The sequence below is a fragment of the Cinclus cinclus genome, chromosome Z (assembly GCF_963662255.1).
Source record: "Cinclus cinclus chromosome Z, bCinCin1.1, whole genome shotgun sequence".
NCBI lineage: Eukaryota > Metazoa > Chordata > Aves > Passeriformes > Cinclidae > Cinclus > Cinclus cinclus.
In genome coordinates this window covers 42,501-62,227 of record NC_085084.1, presented here as the reverse complement: position 1 = coordinate 62,227, position 19,727 = coordinate 42,501, and positions in this window count along the sequence as shown.

The window sequence follows — 19,727 nt, the reverse complement described above, 5'->3', positions numbered from 1 at the left end:
TCCAGTGCCATGTCCCTGCATCTCTGCCCAGGGTAGCTGAAGTAGCCATGCTGTGTGTTCAGTCCCACCATTCTGCTGGCTGCTGGCCATGTCTTTGGCTCCCCATGTAGTTCTTGTGAGGGATGTCAAGCATAGGCATCTGGTTTTTGGCCTTCACACCTGCTACATAGGCTTCATGGTGCTGTGGTACAGGTGTCAAGCTCTAAACATGTGGCTGTGCCCTGCTCACTGTTCCCTAAGCAATGGGGACAAGCAGTAGGTGACTGTTGCTGACTATGGTGATGACCGTTTTCCTGCCTCTGGCAGAAGCAGTCAGCTGCCGGCTTCTGCTGGCAGAGGAGGCTGCTTATGTGTGCAGGAGTGCTGCCACCTGTATTGCTGGCAGATGGGCTGTTTCTTCCTTTTGTCAGTCTGGTGTGGACAAGGCAGTGACACTGTGCACCGGGCTGTTCATTTGCAAGAGAAGCTGAGTGGAGAGGCTTTCTGACTATGGATCTTTCTCTTGCCTACTGCCTGTTCCTCTGCTTACCTGTCAGCAATTCCTGAGGGTGGGAAGATGTTCAGTCTTATCTCACCCAGTCTCCATACATCTTTGTGATGTTCCCAGTGTTCTGAGAGCTCTCTGAGTGGTGAAACCCTGGCACCCTGCTTCCACATAGATATGAAACCTGGCTCTGGCTTCCTTGCAGTGCTGCCTAAGGCTGCCTGTGTTTCATCTGCATCTGCCTCAGGTCCACCTGTGGGAAAGTGGAAGCATGGGATGAAGGTGGCTGCCTTGGCCAGAGGCAGACAATTTCATGATGCCCATTCTGTACAAAGGTACAGAGGCAAGTTTTTAATGTTGTCTGTGTAGCTGTTGAGAATAATGGACCACCACTTTATCATCAAGCAGGATCGTGTTTATTATACACACTTGAGTTTTTGTATGTTTCTTCTGTGTACAAGTTTTAGGATCAATTACACCACCAGCCAGTAGGAGAGATAAAGTAACCACATAAAAGCAAGAAGAGTAGAGCGGATGTTTCTAGCTTTTGTTATTCATCCCACACACATTCATGGCCCAGTTTTCTGGGTTGTACATTGTTATGAGGAGCGACCAGAGTCAGACACATAGAGTTATGGTGAATGCTTCACTTCATTATACAATCTGTTGTCTTTTATAAAGTTCTGACATACGTGCATGCGCTCATGCGCCTAATACTAATATTTATTGGCTACAAGTAACTGTTCATGCACCGTGACTACCCTACTAATTGGTTACAGCATTTTATATTTACGTTCTACTTTCTTGCTCTTGTGATTAGCACATCCTGGCTTGCTTTCTCACTCTTGCCACCTGTTTATCTCTTATTCTCAGTCCAAGGTCAGCATGCCTTTACTAGCACTAAAGTAGCCCAATTTATCCCAACACTGCAAAGCAAATTCTCTGCGGCCTCACTGGCCCAAAACTCCTCCACAGTACATCAAAGCACAGTTATTTATGGCTGTACTTGATCATTTGGTATGCTCTTTCCCATGGGAGAAGAGCTGTTAATCAAGATCAGGATGGCCCAAGCAGGCCACTGCTTCTACAATCTGTCAGTTATTTAAAAGGTGGGAAATGTAAGAGGAAAAGGACAGGAAACATGAGGTAAAAAAGGGAGGGAAATGTGAAGAACGGCAGGAAACAGGAGGAGAAAAGTGTGAGAAACATGAGGAAAGAAAAAGGCCTAGAAAATGTAGGGGGAGAAAGTTGGGACATGGGAGGACAAAACTTGTGAGAAACATAGGGAGAAACTGTGGGAGATATGAAGAGAAAACATCAGGAAGTATGGGTGAAAAAGGGGCATGAAACGTGAACCTCCCACTCCAGGTCCCATGTCCGGTTTTGGACCCCACTGCAGCCCCCAGCCCTCTAGCTATCACTCAGCCTTGGATGTTGCCAGCATCCGCCATCTGTCTTGGACCTGCCCAGCTTCTGTCACCCAGCCCTGGTCCTTGCTGCTTCTCTAAGCTCCCTTCAGCTCCCATCATACAGACTTTCAAGCCTCTTATAGCCACTGTCAGCCCTGCAGGGTCCCTCTTGTCCCCAGCCTGTTGCAACCCCTTATTCCATCCATCTGCACATGGCACCTGTGACATGCAGAATCCCAGAATATGTTGATTTTGAAGGAATCTAGGCATGACCTCTGTGGTGTGTCAGTACCATAACTGAGGAAGCTTACAGTAGGACACTAGTAAGATTGGGGATAAAAGGATATCTTTGTGCTCTTCCTTACCAGCTACTGAGTCTGTTTGCTGACTCTGTTGGCTGCTCGCAGATGATCGGAGAAGAATCCTTCCTGCTTGCCCTGCTGCCTGCCCTGCCTGGGTGAACCACTGTGCCAATTGGCATGCCATGCCCTCACTGCCATTTCATGCCATACCATGGGTTATGCACACCTGTTCATGTTGCTGCAGGTCACTCAGACTTTATAGAACTGCTTCAATCTCCCTCAGATGCTACTTGCATCAGCCCCTTTTCATCTGATGCCTGCTGAAGGCTGCCAAGTCCTGGTGAGGCTTTTTCTTGAGCTCAGAAACACCCCTATTCAGCTCAAAACACGCAAAGATACATGTGTCCATCACCCAGGCATCCTGTTCTTCTGTTTCTTCATGCCTCAGATTAGGGCTTGTAGCCATGATTGTGACATTCCAGAAAGTTCTCTGAGGTGAGGCCTCCCAACAGCTAGGCCAACAAGCCTTCCCCACTTCACTGTGTCTGCTGCCTGAGGCTTGGATTCTTTGTAGGATGACACCAGGAGAACATTTGAATGCTCATCTGAACCCTCTTATTCCCATTTCTTAGAGCAGAATGACTGAGACAGCAACTCATTTTATGTACAAGGAAGAAGCAGTGTAATGCATCAAAGAATAAATATTTCCACATACCTGTCTGGGAAGGAAAGATGTGAGAAACAGTGCCTGTCATGTCACTGAAATGTCAGGAGGAATAAAACTCTCTAACACTGTAATTTCAGTATCAGGAAGCAGACATTATTTTGGTGTCAGTTGTGTGAGGCACTGCTATTCTTAATGTATACAACACACGTGAAGTTCCAAAATTATCACTCATCCATACAAAGCATGCATAATCATCTAAATTCCCAGAATTCTCCTCTGCGTCTCAGAAGCCATTTACATTGGCAGAGGTGTACACCTGTAAGTGGAGCATGCTCATGCAGTTTGGGGAATGGTCTCAAAAGGGTCTCTGGAGATTGTTACAGGAATTGCCCCCACCTTACTTTCTCCTTTCATCATCACACGTCACCTGAGAAAAGGACACAAGGATTGCTTCCTGTCCTGCTGGCTTGGTTGAGCAACTTTTCTCAAAAGTAAGGCAACTTTTTTATGGTTTGTAAAATAAACAGTGTGGCTGAGTTTCTCTTGACCCAATTGAGTTATGGTAAGCAATATGGCTTCAGAGTATTTGTGTCAGCCCCACCCATCCCCAGCTGCAGCCACTGGGACCGGTGTGAGACCTGTGGCGCAGGGGCTGGTAGAACACACAAGATGGTGGCATGGATGCTGTCACAAGGAGGTGATGCCTCCCAGCGCTCCTTGCAGCTACTACTGCCCTAGCCTCAGCCTCCTGGGGTTTCTATCCCCAGAACTAGCCTAGGGTTGCCTGGGGCCATCCTGCCCAAGACGCTATGTCTCTGTGCCCTAGAACAGTGTGGGCCTACATTTAGATGATTAATAGGCAGTTTTGCAGCTTTGTACCGTACACACAGAGAAACACGAGGCAATTTGTAACGTCATCTGACAGTTATTTTAAAAAGCAGGAAATTTGGTGGGAACAGGGCAGGAGACACGAAAAAAAGGGAGGAAAGCGTGAGCGGAGAAAGGGGCAGGAAACAAGAAGAAAAGAGTAGGAAATCTGAGATGAGAAAAGGGCCTGAAAACGTGAGGAGAAGAACAGGAGAAACATGAAGGAAAAAATGTAGGAAACATGAGGGCAGAAAAAGGCCAGGAAATGGGAGATGAAAAGGGCATGAAACGTGATGAGAGAAGTGTGAGAAACTTGAGGGGAAATTTTTGAGAAGTGTGAAGGGACAAATGTAGCAAACATGAGGGCATAAGTATGGGAAGTGTGAGGGCAACAGGGCAGGAAACATGAGGGAAAAAGAAACTAGGAAGTGGGAGAAGGGAGAAGGGAAAGGGTGGACAGTGTGAGGGGGAAAAGGGCAGGACAGCTGTAGAGAAGAAGGCAAGGAAATGTGAGTGAACAAAGGGCAGGAAATGTGAGGGGCAAAGTGGGAGGAAAGAGTGCCAAATGTGAGGTGGAAAAGGGCAGGAAACCTTAGGAGAGAAAAGGGAAAGAAATGTGACATGGAAAGTGTCACAGAAGGAAAGATGAGGGAAAATGTATGTTAAGGAAAAGGGAAGGAAACGTGAAGAGAGGAAAAGGGTTGCCAGTGTGAGGGACAAAGTGAGACAAATGTGAGAGAAAAGTGTTGGAAATGTGAGAAGGTAAAGAGTGGGAAACTGAGGAGAGAAAAGGCAAGGAAATGTGATGGGGAAGTGCAAGAAATGCAAGAGGAAAAATGTGCAAAAAATAAGGGGAAAGCATGAGAAACACTAGAGAAAATATGAGAAAAATGAGGGGTGAATTGCAAAAAATGTGAGGGGAAAAGTGAAAAATGTGAGGGGAAAAGTGAAAAATGTGAGGGGAGAAAAAGAGCAGGAAATATGAGGGACAAAGAAAAGAATTATGAATGAAAAAAGAAAAATAATAAATAAATAATAAATAAATATGAGCACTTTCTGGGAAAGTCTTAAGGGTATTGCTTAAAACAGAAGGTAATTTCTGGACAGCGAAGCCACTGTTACAGCCAAGTTTCCCCATGATTCGTTATGAAACTTCTTTCGAACCACTCAGTATATTAGGTAACAAAACCAGTTTCTTTCTGAAACCATTTCCATGCCGTCAAGGCATGGGTTCACAGACGGAGTATTTTCATCTTCACCTCGTGCAAAAGCTCTGTCTTGGACACAATGCTCAGATCCTTTTCAGTGTTGCACTGCACCAGATGAGACCTTCTGCTGAGGTTGCATTTAATAATGCTGCTGCCAGGGAAGCTGCTGTAGCCATGCTGTGTGCTCAACCCACCATTCTGCAGGCTGCTGTCCATGTCTCTGGCTCCACATGTAGTCCTCTGTAGTGGTGTGTGCTTGATGGTAAAGGGCTGCTACTTTCCTGAAAAGCACCTCAAGTGGAAGGAAGTCAGGCAGGCTCATGAGCACGCACAAGATCTGCACAGTCACAGCTACCCAAATAAGTTGACAAAAAGACAGAAGAGGTCTTCTGTATGGAGTTCCAATGGAGTTTATAGCAGCCATGCATCGAAGGGATCCAGGGACAAAAGATCAGGAGCATGGAAGGGTTCGGATTTAAATATACGGAAATAGGGGCGGAGCATGGGATTGGGGGCCAATGGAAACAGGGGAAAGTGGTGCATAGATGGGGCAAGGGACCAGGGAGACCAATAGGGTAATGGGTTAATGGGTGGAATAGTGCTGCAAACTGGGGCCCATGGGGACTGGGGGAAGGGAGAAGATTCTAGGGAAAGGCCGTACAAGGGTAAAAGGGATAGTCTGGGCCAATGGGGAAAACAGAACTAGGATACATTAACATAAAACTGCAAAGGACTGTGGGGAGGAGCCTTTTGTCACCATACCCTATGTACCTTGTTGACGACTTCATTATCTCTCCTTCCACAGCATGGAGACTGTTGTCTCTGGCAGGCCCCAGGGCCTCCACAGTCCTTTTGGGGAATGTCCTTTGCTGTGATCTAGCTCGTGTCCTTTGCACCTCCAACATGGGTTTCATGGTGGTGAGGTGCATTCCTCAAGCTTGAAATACCTGTGGCTGTGCCCTGCTACTGGAGGTTGGTTTTCCCTTTTCTCTCTGTGGAATTTTCCCCATTGTCATACTAAGAATGTTGAGTAGGCCCTAGTGGCAGAGGGACAGGGGAGGGCGGGGAGGGAGGAAGGGGAGAAACCCACAGAAGCAAAAAGCCAGGAGAGGGAAGGAACTGGCTTGGCCCATTTTTCCCGCAGAGTCTGAGGACTACCACCACTGCTGCCCATTCATCCCTGCCATCCTAGAGCCGGGAGTCACCGTTGCTGCTGTCAGACCCCTCACTGCTGCCTTTTTGCTTTCAGCCTGCCACCTCCAGGCACCCTGCTGAGCACTGCGAGCAACACCATGAGTGGAGGGGTGTCTCCATCTTTCTCCCACCTGGGATGCTGCCATCACCCCTCAACCCTCCTGCAGCTGTGCAGGACCTGCACCCACCACTGGTAACTAATGCAGGGAGAGGGTGCCTACAGCCAAAAAAGGACTGGGACCGGGTTACTGTTCTGTTTGTTGTTAATTTCATAGCTGTTGGGGTTTTTTTGTATTCTTGTTATATATATTAGTAAAGAACTGTTCTTCCTATCCCCATATCTTTGTCTGAGAGCTTCCTTAATTCCAAAATTATACTACTTTGGATGGAGGGGGATTACACTCTCCATTTCAAAGAAAGGCTTCTGCCTTTCTTAGCAAAAACCTGTCTTTTAAACCAGGACACCTGCTCAGTATGAGTGCCCTGAGTATTAGGGACAAGCCATAGGTGGCTGTTGCTGGCTGTGGGGATGGCCGTTCTCTTGCCCTGACAGAAGCCATCAGCTGCTGGCTGCTGCTGGCAGAGGAGGCAATTTGCAGGTACATTGGCCCCTTGTGTATGCAAGACTGCTGCCGCCTGTTCTGCTGGCAGATGGGCTGTGTCCTCCGGGTTCAGACGGGGCAGTGACACACTGAGCACCAGGTTGTTTGTCTGAGAATCATTAAGGGAGAAGTGTTGGAAACATGAGGGGGAAAAGGGCAGGAAACGTGAAGTGACGTCCTCCTTCAGTTGCTGTCAGCTTGACCTGGAGTTGATCTACTCTTGTCACCTAGCTCCAGACACACCTGCATCCATCACCCAGCCCCAGATGTCACCAGTGCCCAGAACTAGATCTGGACCTGACCAGTTTGGGTCACCCAGCCCTGGATCCCCCACCTCCTGTCACCCCTGAATCATCTAGGATGCTTCCAGGTGTCTGTGAGAACAAATACTTGTCTTTCCCGTAGACCCTCGTATGCCCCCACCCCCAACATATGTGGTCTTTCTCCAAGACCCCCCCCCCACCCCTCTTTCACACCCTCAGGAGTCCCTGAATCCTGCAGCTAAGTACAAGTGGGAGCGAAGGGATATGGAGCCTAGGATGAGACTGCCATGGGGTGAGGACATCAGTCATGATGACCCCCACTCTTGCATGTCCTTGAAGTCCCTGAAGATTCCCAGCACATGGATTGATGCAGTGCCAGAGCCGGCTAGCTCTTCCATGGCATCACACCACGAGTAGACACCCCTTGGGAGCTGGATGACCCAAGGAACAGCGTTGTGCTAAAGCTTTACGGCAGTAGTTGACTGCAAGGTGTATGGTAGAGATGAAGAAAGAGAGGGAGATTTTCAGTACAGGTTCTAGGGAAAGATTTACTTGCTGTAGGGTCCAGGGACTGAAGACCCAAATCAGAGGTGTGCACTGGTTTTTAAGCTAGGGAGGTCCAAGAGGTGGGTACCAACTTTTAACCAACTAGGAGAGTGTAAGGAAAGAGCAAAAGGCAGGGTTAACATTTCACAATCCAATGGGTAGAGTATGAGGAGGAGGATATGTTATATGAGCCAGTGGGGTGTTGAAGATTAAGGGATTACCAAAGGGGTGGTCCAGGCAGGGGGCTGGCATAAGGGAGGATTGGCAATTGGGTGAAATGACAGAGAACATTCAAGAACAAGGGGCAAGGTAAGATTGACAACAGGATAGGAGAGTACCAGCCAGGGATGAACCAGCAACACAGGGAAGTTACACACCAAACCATTAAACACAAACACGCCATAACAATGGATGCCCTCTACCTGTCCCATGAAGTCCCTGTCTCCATGGATGCTCCCTCTTCCCTGGGGGTCCTCATGTGTACCAGCACTGATGGTGTGAACCTGGATTCCATGGGGTTCGTGATGTTCTCAAGAGAGTGACACCTCCTACCACCCTGAGTACCCTGGCCAATTCCTAAACATGCTGGCTGCTCACGGTCCACAGTGCCATCTGTCTGTTCACTGTGGTTTGAGTGTACATGGGAATGGTAGGGGCAAAGAGGACAGTGGGGACATCAGGGGAGCTAGGGTTACAGACATACATGGGGCCGTGGTAGCAACTGTCTTGGGGGCGGAGCTCCAACTGTATGGGGTACTGGATGATACTGGTCTTCTGGTCTCCTGGGTCTAGATCAGAATCTCAAGGTCTTTCCTGTTCTGCCTGACTTACCATGTCTCATCCTTCTCCTCTGGCCCTGCACACGACAGTTTGCTTCTGCCACATGATGAGTCCATTAGCTGGATGGAGACCTGTGTCAGTATTTCTGTTCTGCTAGAAATGAGATGCCCACAACCTGGGGCAACAGATTCTGTGGGTGGAGGCCACCCAGCTGCACCACAGCCTGGGCTGAGGGACTCTCCAGCATCTCAGGAACTTCCCAGTCCATGAAGGGGCATGGAAAGCAACTTTGGGGGTTGGTTCTTTCCCTTTTCCCTCTGTGGAATTTTCCCCATTGTCATGCTAAGATACCTGTTGACTGGGCCCTGGTGACAAGGGGGAGGAGAGAGAAGAGGGAAACCCCATGAGATTCAAACATCCAGAAGAGGAAGAGGAAGAGGAAGGCGGGGTCTCGTTCCATTTCCCCCGCGGAGTTCGGATGAGAAGGATGATCGCCACCTCTGCCCCATCCCCGCCATCCCAGCGCCGGGAGCCACCTCACTGCTGTTTTTTCTCACCTTATCCTGCCACCAGCCAGCACCCTGCTGAGCACCAGGACTGACACCATGAGTGGAGGGCTCTCTCCATCTCTCTCTCCCCCTGGAACAGCACTGCCATCACCCCCAGTCCTCCTGCAGCTCTGCAGGACCCACCCGCCCCCAGTGCCGGGAACTGCAGCTCAGGGAAAAGGTGCCTGCAGCCAGAAAGGACTGGGACTGAGTTACTGTTCTGTGTGTGGGTAATTTCATAGCTGTTGTTGTTCTAGTTTGTCTTGTTAGATATACTAGTAAAGAACTGTTATTCCTACCCCCATATCTTTGCCTGAGAGCTCCCTTAATTTCAAAATCATAATAATCTGTAGGAAGGAAGGATCACATTTTTTAGTTTAAAGGGAAGCTTCTGCTTTCCTTAGCAAACACCTGTGGTGGGGGTTGGTTCTCTCCCTTTTCCCTCTGTGGAATTTTCCCCATTGTCATGCTAAGATACCTGTTGACTGGGCCCTGGTGACAAGGGGGAGGGAGGAGAGAGAGAAAGAAGGTAAGCCCTGCGAGATTCAAACAGCCAGAAGAGGAAGTGGAAGGTTGGGCCTCACCCCATTTTCCCCCCCGCGGAGTTCGGACGAGAAGGACGATCGCCACCTGTCCTCCATCTCCGCCATCCCAGCGTCGGGAAACCACTATCGGACCCTGCCCTGCTCTCTTCTCGCTGTGAACTACCACCATCCAGCACTCTGCTGAGCTCCGGGACCGACACCGTGAGCGGAGAGCTCTCTCTCTCCATCTCTCTCTCCCCCTGGGACAGCTCTGCCATCACCCCCAGCCCTCCTGTGGCTCTGCGGGACCTGCCCGCCCCAGCACCAGGGACTGCAGCTCAGGGAAAAGGTGCCTGCAGCCAAAAAACACTGGGACTGAGTTACTGTTCTGTTTGTGGGCAATTTCATAGCTGTTGTTGTTCTGTTTGTCTTGTTAGATATACTAGTAAAGAACTGTTATTCCTACCCCCATATCTTTGCCTGAGAGCTCTCTTAATTCCAAAATTATAATAATCGGAAGAATCACATTTTTTTTTCAGTCCAAAGGGAAGCTTCTGCTTTCCTTAGCAAACACCTGTCTTTCAAACTAGGACAGATTTTGGCACCCAACGTGAGGCATGAGGGCATTGAGAGGAAAGGGTGAAAAAGGAATAACAGTTCTTGAGTTACCTCAGTTTTGTGTTAGGTGGCATCATGTTGTCCAGCTTACCGTGGTTTGGGCTCCATGTGGCCACAGCTTTATCTCTCCCATTTGCAATCCCTTACTTGAACATGGGTCCTATAACTCAGGCTGCTGTAACTATTATCCAGTTCCTTTTGTGGGCTGATAACGTGAGAAATTAATGGATTTTTAACTTCCTCTGGAAGGTGGGCACATGGATTTGGAGCTATCACACTCTAACTGTATGTTTTTGGGGCTACTTTAATAATGGTACATACTGTGAGGATATGACACCAGGGAAAATTTTGTCCCAACCCCTTACACAGTTTTTTGGGTCTGCTCCACCAGCTTTTGAGGGGTTCAAATCTCTTCTAAGCAGTAATGATATCATACAGTGGCTGACATTGCTAATAGGCCTTGTAAACCTGTTCTATTTAACAATCAGAGATGAGGGGAGATTGACTTGGATGACAACCCTGATACGTCCCCCAAGGAATAGGGATCCTGCCCCAGAGCCTGGTCCTGCCCCAGAGCCTGGCTCTGCCCCAGAGACTAAGGACTCTGCCCCAGAGCCTGACCCTGCCCCTGCCCCAGAGACTAAGGATTCTCCCCCAGAGACTGAGGATTCTGCCCTAGAGACTAAGGATTCGGCCCCAGAGGCTAAGGATGTTGCCCCTGAGCCTGACTCTGCCCCAGAGCTCACCTCAGAAAGGAACCATCCAGAGTGGGTCGGGTTTCTAGTGAAGGAGATGGGCCAAATGCTGAAGGAGTACCTTTCCCCAGCTCTTGAGAAACTCTCCCTCTGCCTTAAAGAGGGAGAACCTGATGGTGCAGCAGTGGAACCCACAAATGTTACATCTCTCCAGGCTCCAGCTGAACTGCAAGGGCACTCACAGCCAGCAGCAGTTGCCCCCGTGGAAACTAGAAAGTCTAAGGTGAAAACAAAGCACCTAGATAATAATGATCAGAAAGCAGGGCCCTCACAACCAGCAGGGGAGCCAGAGGTTGAGATCGTCACAGAGTCCCTGTCATACGAGAGTCTCCGTAATCTGTGTAAAGACATTGTACAAAGGGGCCATGAGGCTTTTACAAGGTGGTTACTGCGGGTCTGGGACCTTATGGGTACAGGTGTGCAGCTGGATGGTACTGAGGCAAGGAATTTGGGACCCCTAACCCAGGACTCAGGTGTGGATCACATATGTCCTGGTTTGAAGGACAGGTGTTTGCCAAGGAAAACAGAAGCTTCCCCTTGGACTGAAAGAAAATGTGATTCTTCCGATTATTATAATTTTGGAATTAAGAGAGCTCTCAGGCAAAGATATGGGGGGTAGGAATAACAGTTCTTTACTAGTATATTTAACAAGACAAACAAGAAAAACAACAGCTATGAAATTACCCACAAACAGAACAGTAACTCAGTCCCAGTGTTTTTTTGGCTGCAGGCACCTTTTCCCTGAGCTGCAGTTCCCGGTGCTGGGGGCGGGCAGGTCCCGCAGAGCCACAGGAGGGCTGGGGGTGATGGCAGAGCTGTCCCAGGGGGAGAGAGAGATGGAGAGAGAGAGCTCTCCGCTCACGGTGTCGGTCCCGGAGCTCAGTAGAGTGCTGGATGGTGGTAGTTCACAGCAAGAAGACAGCCGGGCAGGGTCCGATGGTGGTTTCCCGACGCTGGGATGGCGGAGATGGAGGACAGGCGGCGATCGTCTTTCTCGTCCGAACTCCGCGGGGGAAATGGGGTGAGGCCCAGCCTTCCGCTTCCTCTTCTGGCTGTTTGAATCTTGCGGGGCTTGCTTCTTCCCTCCCGTCCCCTCCCCCTTGTCACCAGGGCCCAGTCAACAGGTATCTTAGCATGACAATGGGGAAAATTCCACAGAGGGAAAAAAAAAAGAAATAACTAACCCTCAACATTATCCACCCCGAATTTTCCCCTACCATCATGCCAATTCAAATTAAAAATCTTCAAATTATAGACATCCATACAGTTACAGATACAGGCACAGTATTGTAGGTAGTTCACCCTAAAACAAGGTCTCCTTGGGGTATGAATCTGGTCTTTCCATCCCTTTGCATGATCCACCAGGTACACCCTGGCTCTTGAGCAAAAACCACCCCCCGAATTGGATTGTCTTTGCTGGAGGCAGGGTTCACCCAAACAGTTTTTCCTAGCATACCTCTCATATGCACCACTGGAACCTTGTCCCCATCTGGTGTTCTCAAGGGCTCAGACTGGGCAGGGCGTGCTCGATTAGTGGAACCTCGGGTGTTCACTAACCATGTGGCCTTTGGTAGATTAATCTCCCAGTTTTTGAAAGTCCCCCCACCCAGTGCCTTCAAGGTGGTTTTAAGCAGCCCATTGCACCGTTCCACTTTCCCAGCCGCTGGTGCGTGATAAGGAATGTGGTACACCCACTCGATGCCGTGTTCTCTGGCCCAGGTGCTTATGAGGCTGTTCTTGAAATGAGTCCCATTGTCTGACTCAATTCTCTCAGGGGTACCATGTCTCCAAAGGACTTGTTTTTCCAGGCCCAGGATGGTGTTGCGGGCAGTGGCATGAGGCACAGGGTAGGTCTCCAACCATCCAGTGGTGGCTTCCACCATGGTCAGCACGTAGCGCTTGCCTTGGCGTGTCTGAGGCAGTGTGATGTAGTCAATCTGCCAGGCCATCGGATCCACACCATCCAAAAGACCCGGTTTTCCCGTGCCTCTCCCTGGCTAGAGGCAGGGCCCCTCTAGCACTGGTTATTATTTCCTTCCTGGGCATACATGTTGGAGGTTCCCTCAAGGGGATCTGACAAATCATCCTCCCTTTTGTAATGCTCTGCATCTTGGTTATGGGAAGTTGAGGCTACCTTCACTTTAGTGGAGCTCCTTTGGTTAGTGTTTCCCTCCTTGAGTTGACGCACCCGCGCTGCCAGGGCAGAAGTGGGTTTCCCATCCCACCTCCTCATGTCTTCCCCATGGTCACGCAGAAAGAACCACAGGTCAGCTCGTGGGGTGTATCCTCTCTCCTTAGCTGGGGGACGTTGGGCTCTAACTCTGGGATCTGTGACTCGCACTGGTGCTGCATTGACCTTCCTCATCTCCTCCCTCACCCCTCTTATCTCCTCCTTGAACTCCTCTCTGAGTTCCCTAATCACGGCAGAGACCTGAGCCTGCATTGGGCCATTCATTATACTCTCAAAATTTCTGAGCTTATCGGCAACAGAACCCACTGTCTCGTGGTTGTTGTCAGCATTAATGGCTGCAATGAATGTGGTGTATTGAGATGGCCCCAGGTGTGCCAGATTCCACAACATCTGCCCTGTGCACCTGTCCTTGTCGGGGTCATTGTCATGTTGTCCACCCCTCCCAAAGAGTACTTCCAGTATTGCTACTTCTCTCAGCTGTTGGATCCCCTCCTCAGCGGTTTTCCAGCGCATTCTATGGTGGTGCTCCTGCATTCTCTCTCTATGGACAAACCTCTCTCTTACACTCATTAAAAGCCGCTCCCAGAGGGAAAGGGGGCCTCGTTCCCATACGAATATGAGATCCACACCTGAGTCCTGGGTTAGGGGTCCCAAATTCCTTGCCTCAGTACCATCCAGCTGCACACCTGTACCCATAAGGTCCCAGACCCGCAGTAACCACCTTGTAAAAGCCTCACGGCCCCTTCGTACAACATCTTTACGCAGATTACGGAGACTCTCGTATGACAGGGACTCTGTGACGATCTCAACCTCTGGCTCCCCTGCTGGTTGTGAGGGCCCTGCTTTCTGATCATTATTATCTAGGTGCTTTGTTTTCACCTTAGACTTTCTAGTTTCCACGGGGGCAACTGCTGCTGGCTGTGAGTGCCCTTGCAGTTCAGCTGGAGCCTGGAGAGATGTAACATTTGTGGGTTCCACTGCTGCACCATCAGGTTCTCCCTCTTTAAGGCAGAGGGAGAGTTTCTCAAGAGCTGGGGAAAGGTACTCCTTCAGCATTTGGCCCATCTCCTTCACTAGAAACCCCACCCACTCTGGATGGTTCCTTTCTGAGGTGAGCTCTGGGGCAGAATCAGGCTCAGGGGCAACATCCTTAACCTCTGGGGCAGAATGCTTAGTCTCTGGGGGAGAATCCTTAGTCTCTGGGGCAGGGGCAGGGTCAGGCTCTGGGGCAGAGTCCTTAGTCTCTGGGGCAGAGCCAGGCTCTGGGGCAGGACCAGGCTCTGGGGCAGGATCCCTATTCCTTGGGGGATGTATCAGGGTTGTCATCCAAATCAATCTCCCCTCATCTCTGATTGTTAAATAGAACAGGTTTACAAGACCTATTAGCAATGTCAGCCACTGTATGATATCATTACTGCTTAGAAGAGATTTGAACCCCTCAAAAGCTGGTGGAGCAGACCCAAAAAACTGTGTAAGGGGTTGGGACAAAATTTTCCCTGGTGTCATATCCTCACAGTATGTACCATTATTAAAGTAGCCCCAAAAACATACAGTTAGAGTGTGATAGCTCCAAATCCATGTGCCCACCTTCCAGAGGAAGTTAAAAATCCATTAATTTCTCACGTTATCAGCCCACAAAAGGAACTGGATAATAGTTACAGCAGCCTGAGTTATAGGACCCATGTTCAAGTAAGGGATTGCAAATGGGAGAGATAAAGCTGTGGCCACATGGAGCCCAAACCACGGTAAGCTGGACAACATGATGCCACCTAACACAAAACTGAGGTAACTCAAGAACTGTTATTCCTTTTTCACCCTTTCCTCTCAATGCCCTCGGGCCCCACGTTGGGCGCCAAAATCTGTCCTAGTTTGAAAGACAGGTGTTTGCCAAGGAAAGCAGAAGCTTCCCCTTGGACTGAAAGAAAATGTGATTCTTCCGATTATTATAATTTTGGAATTAAGAGAGCTCTCAGGCAAAGATATGGGGGTAGGAATAACAGTTCTTTACTAGTATATTTAACAAGACAAACAAGAGCAACAACAGCTATGAAATTACCCACAAACAGAACAGTAACTCAGTCCCAGTCCTTTCTGGCTGCAGGCACCTTTTCCCTGAGCTGCAGTTCCCGGTGCTGGGGGTGGGCAGGTCCCGCAGAGCTGCAGGAGGGCTGGGGGTGATGGCAGAGCTGTCCCAGGGGGAGAGAGAGATGGAGAGAGAGAGCTCTCCGCTCACGGTGTCGGTCCCGGAGTTCGGTAGAGTGCTGGATGGTGGTAGTTCACAGCGAGAAGACAGCCGGGCAGGGTCCGATGGTGGTTTCCCGACGCTGGGATGGCGGAGATGGAGGACAGGTGGCGATCGTCTTTCTCGTCCGAACTCCGCGGGGGAAATGGGGTGAGGCCCAGCCTTCCGCTTCCTCTTCTGGCTGTTTGAATCTTGCGGGGCTTGCTTCTTCCCTCCCGTCCCCTCCCCCTTGTCACCAGGGCCCAGTCAACAGGTATCTTAGCATGACAATGGGGAAAATTCCACAGAGGGAAAAAAAAAAGAAATAACTAACCCTCAACAACATATTCGTAAGGGAACCAGGCCCCCTTTCCCTCTGGGAGCGACTTTTAATGAGTGTAAGAGAGAGGTTTGTCCATAGAGAGAGAATGCAGGAGCACCACCATAGAATGCACTGGAAGACCGCTGAGGAGGGGGTCCAACAGCTGAGAGAAGTAGCAATACTGGAAGTACTCTTTGGGAGGGGTGGACAACATGACAATGACCCCGACAAGGACAGGTGCACAGGGCAGATGATGTGGAATCTGGCACACCTGGGGCCATCTCAATACACCACATTCATTGCAGCCATTAATGCTGACACCAACCACGAGACAGTGGGTTCTGTTGCCAATAAGCTCAGAAATTTTGAGAGTATAATGAATGGCCCAATGCAGGCTCAGGTCTCTGCCGTGATTAGGGAACTCAGAGAGGAGTTCAAGGAGGAGATAAGAGGGGTGAGGGAGGAGATGAGGAAGGTCAATGCAGCACCAGTGCGAGTCACAGATCCCAGAGTTAGAGCCCAACGTCCCCCAGCTAAGGAGAGAGGATACACCCCACGAGCTGACCTGTGGTTCTTTCTGCGTGACCATGGGGAAGACATGAGGAGGTGGGATGGGAAACCCACTTCTGCCCTGGCAGCGCGGGTGCGTCAACTCAGGGAGGGAAACACTAACCAAGGGAGCTCCACTAAAGTGAAGGTAGGGTTAGGGTTAGGGTTAGGGGTTAGGGGTGAGGTTTAGGGTTAGGGTTAGGATTAGGGATTAGGGATTAGGGGTTAGGATTAGGGTTAGGGTTAGGGTTAGGGGTGAGGGGTTAGGGGTTAGGGGTTAGGGTTAGGGTTAGGGTTCGGGTTAGGGGTTAGGGGTTAGGGGTTAGGGTTAAGGTTAGGGTTAGGGGGTTAGGGTTAGGGGGTTAGGGTTAGGGTACGGGTTAGGGTACGGGTTAGGGTTAGGGTTAGGGTTAGGGTTCGGGTACGGGTTAGGGTTAGGGTTAGGGTACGGGTTAGGGTTAGGGTTAGGATTAGGGTACGGGTTAGGGTTTGGGGTTAGGGTACGGGTTAGGGTTAGGGTTAGGGTTAGGGTTAGGGTTAGGGTTAGGGTACGGGTTAGGGTTTGGGGTTAGGGTACGGGTAAGGGTTAGGGTTAGGGTTAGGGTACGGGTTAGGGTTAGGGTACGGGTTAGGGTACGGATTAGGGTTAGGGTTAGGGTTAGGGTTAGGGTTTAGGGTACGGGTTAGGGTTAGGGTTAGGGTACGGGTTAGGCTTAGGGAACGGGTTAGGGTTAGGGTACGGGTTAGGGTACGGATTAGGGTTAGGGTACGGTTTAGGGTACGGGTTAGGGTTAGGGTTAGGGTTAGGGTACGGGTTAGGGTTTAGGGTACGGGTTAGGGTAGGGTTAGGGTACGGGTTAGGGTTAGGGTACGGGTTAGGGTTAGGGTTAGGGTACGGGTTAGGGTACGGATTAGGGTTAGGGTACGGTTTAGGGTACGGGTTAGGGTTAGGGTTAGGGTTAGGGTTAGGGTTAGGGTTAGGGTACGGGTTAGGGTACGGGTTAGGGTACGGGTTAGGGTAAGGGTTAGGGTACGGGTTAGGGTTAGGGTTAGGGTACGGGTTAGGGTACGGGTTAGGGTACGGGTTAGGGTTAGGGTTAGGGTACGGGTTATGGTACGGGATAGGGTTAGGGTACGGGTTAGGGTACGGGTTAGGGTACTGGTTAGGGTTAGGGTACGGGTTAGGGTACGGGTTAGGGTACGGGTTAGGGTACTGGTTAGGGTTAGGGTACGGGTTAGGGTACGGGTTAGGGTTGGTTTAGGGTTAGGGTTAGGGTTAGGGTACGGGTTAGGGTTAGGGTTAGGGTTAGGGTACGGGTTAGGGTACGGGTTAGGGTTAGGGTTAGGGTTAGGGTTAGGGTACGGGTTAGGGTACGGGTTAGGGTTAGGGTACGGGTTAGGGTACGGGTTAGGGTACGGGTTAGGGTTAGGGTACGGGTTAGGGTTAGGGTTAGGGTTAGGGTTTGGGTTAGGGTTAGGGTTAGGGTTAGGGTTAGGGTTAGGGTTAGGGTACGGTTTAGGGTACGGGTTAGGGTTAGGGTACGGGTTAGGGTTAGGGTACGGGTTAGGGTTAGGGTACGGGTTAGGGTACGGGTTAGGGTACGGGTTAGGGTACGGGTTAGGGTTAGGGTTAGGGTACGGGTTAGGGTTAGGGTTAGGGTTAGGGTACGGGTTAGGGTACGGGTTAGGGTTAGGGTTAGGGTTAGGGTACGGGTTAGGGTACGGGTTAGGGTACGGGTTAGGGTACGGGTTAGGGTACGGTTAGGGTACGGGTTAGGGTACGGGTTAGGGTACGGGTTAGGGTACGGGTTAGGGTACGGGTTAGGGTTAGGGTTAGGGTACGGGTTAGGGTACGGGTTAGGGTACGGGTTAGGGTACGGGTACGGGTTAGGGTACGGGTTAGGGTACGGGTTAGGGTACGGGTTAGGGTACGGGTTAGGGTACGGGTTAGGGTTAGGGTTAGGGTACGGGTTAGGGTACGGGTTAGGGTTAGGGTTAGGGGTTAGGGGTTAGGGGTTAGGGGTTAGGGTTAGGGTTAGGGTACGGGTTAGGGGTTAGGGGTTAGGGTACGGGTTAGGGTTAGGGTTAGGGTACGGGTTAGGGTACGGGTTAGGGTTAGGGTTAGGGGTTAGGGGTTAGGGGTTAGGGGTTAGGGTTAGGGTTAGGGTACGGGTTAGGGGTTAGGGGTTAGGGTACGGGTTAGGGTTAGGGTTAGGATTAGGGTACGGGTTAGGGTACGGATTAGGGTTAGGGTTAGGGTTAGGGTTAGGGTTTAGGGTACGGGTTAGGGTTAGGGTTAGGGTACGGGTTAGGCTTAGGGAACGGGTTAGGGTTAGGGTACGGGTTAGGGTACGGATTAGGGTTAGGGTACGGTTTAGGGTACGGGTTAGGGTTAGGGTTAGGGTTAGGGTACGGGTTAGGGTTAGGGTACGGGTTAGGGTACGGATTAGGGTTAGGGTTAGGGTTAGGGTTAGGGTTAGGGTTTAGGGTACGGGTTAGGGTTAGGGTTAAGGGTACGGGTTAGGCTTAGGGAACGGGTTAGGGTTAGGGTACGGGTTAGGGTACGGATTAGGGTTAGGGTACGGTTTAGGGTACGGGTTAGGGTTAGGGTTAGGGTTAGGGTTAGGGTTAGGGTTTAGGGTACGGGTTAGGGTAGGGTTAGGGTACGGGTTAGGGTTAGGGTACGGGTTAGGGTTAGGGTTAGGGTACGGGTTAGGGTACGGATTAGGGTTAGGGTACGGTTTAGGGTACGGGTTAGGGTTAGGGTACGCGTTAGGGTACGGGTTAGGGTTAGGGTTAGGGTTAGGGTTAGGGTTAGGGTACGGGTTAGGGTACGGGTTAGGGTAAGGGTACGGGTTAGGGTTAGGGTACGGGTTAGGGTTAGGGTACGGGTTAGGGTACGGGTTAGGGTTTAGGGTACGGGTTAGGGTAGGGTTAGGGTACGGGTTAGGGTTAGGGTACGGGTTAGGGTTAGGGTTAGGGTACGGGTTAGGGTACGGATTAGGGTTAGGGTACGGTTTAGGGTACGGGTTAGGGTTAGGGTTAGGGTTAGGGTTAGGGTTAGGGTACGGGTTAGGGTACGGGTTAGGGTACGGGTTAGGGTAAGGGTTAGGGTACGGGTTAGGGTTAGGGTTAGGGTACGGGTTAGGGTACGGGTTAGGGTACGGGTTAGGGTTAGGGTTAGGGTACGGGTTATGGTACGGGATAGGGTTAGGGTACGGGTTAGGGTACGGGTTAGGGTACTGGTTAGGGTTAGGGTACGGGTTAGGGTACGGGTTAGGGTACGGGTTAGGGTACTGGTTAGGGTTAGGGTACGGGTTAGGGTACGGGTTAGGGTTGGTTTAGGGTTAGGGTTAGGGTTAGGGTACGGGTTAGGGTTAGGGTTAGGGTTAGGGTACGGGTTAGGGTACGGGTTAGGGTTAGGGTTAGGGTTAGGGTTAGGGTACGGGTTAGGGTACGGGTTAGGGTTAGGGTACGGGTTAGGGTACGGGTTAGGGTACGGGTTAGGGTTAGGGTACGGGTTAGGGTTAGGGTTAGGGTTAGGGTTTGGGTTAGGGTTAGGGTTAGGGTTAGGGTTAGGGTTAGGGTTAGGGTACGGTTTAGGGTACGGGTTAGGGTTAGGGTACGGGTTAGGGTTAGGGTACGGGTTAGGGTTAGGGTACGGGTTAGGGTACGGG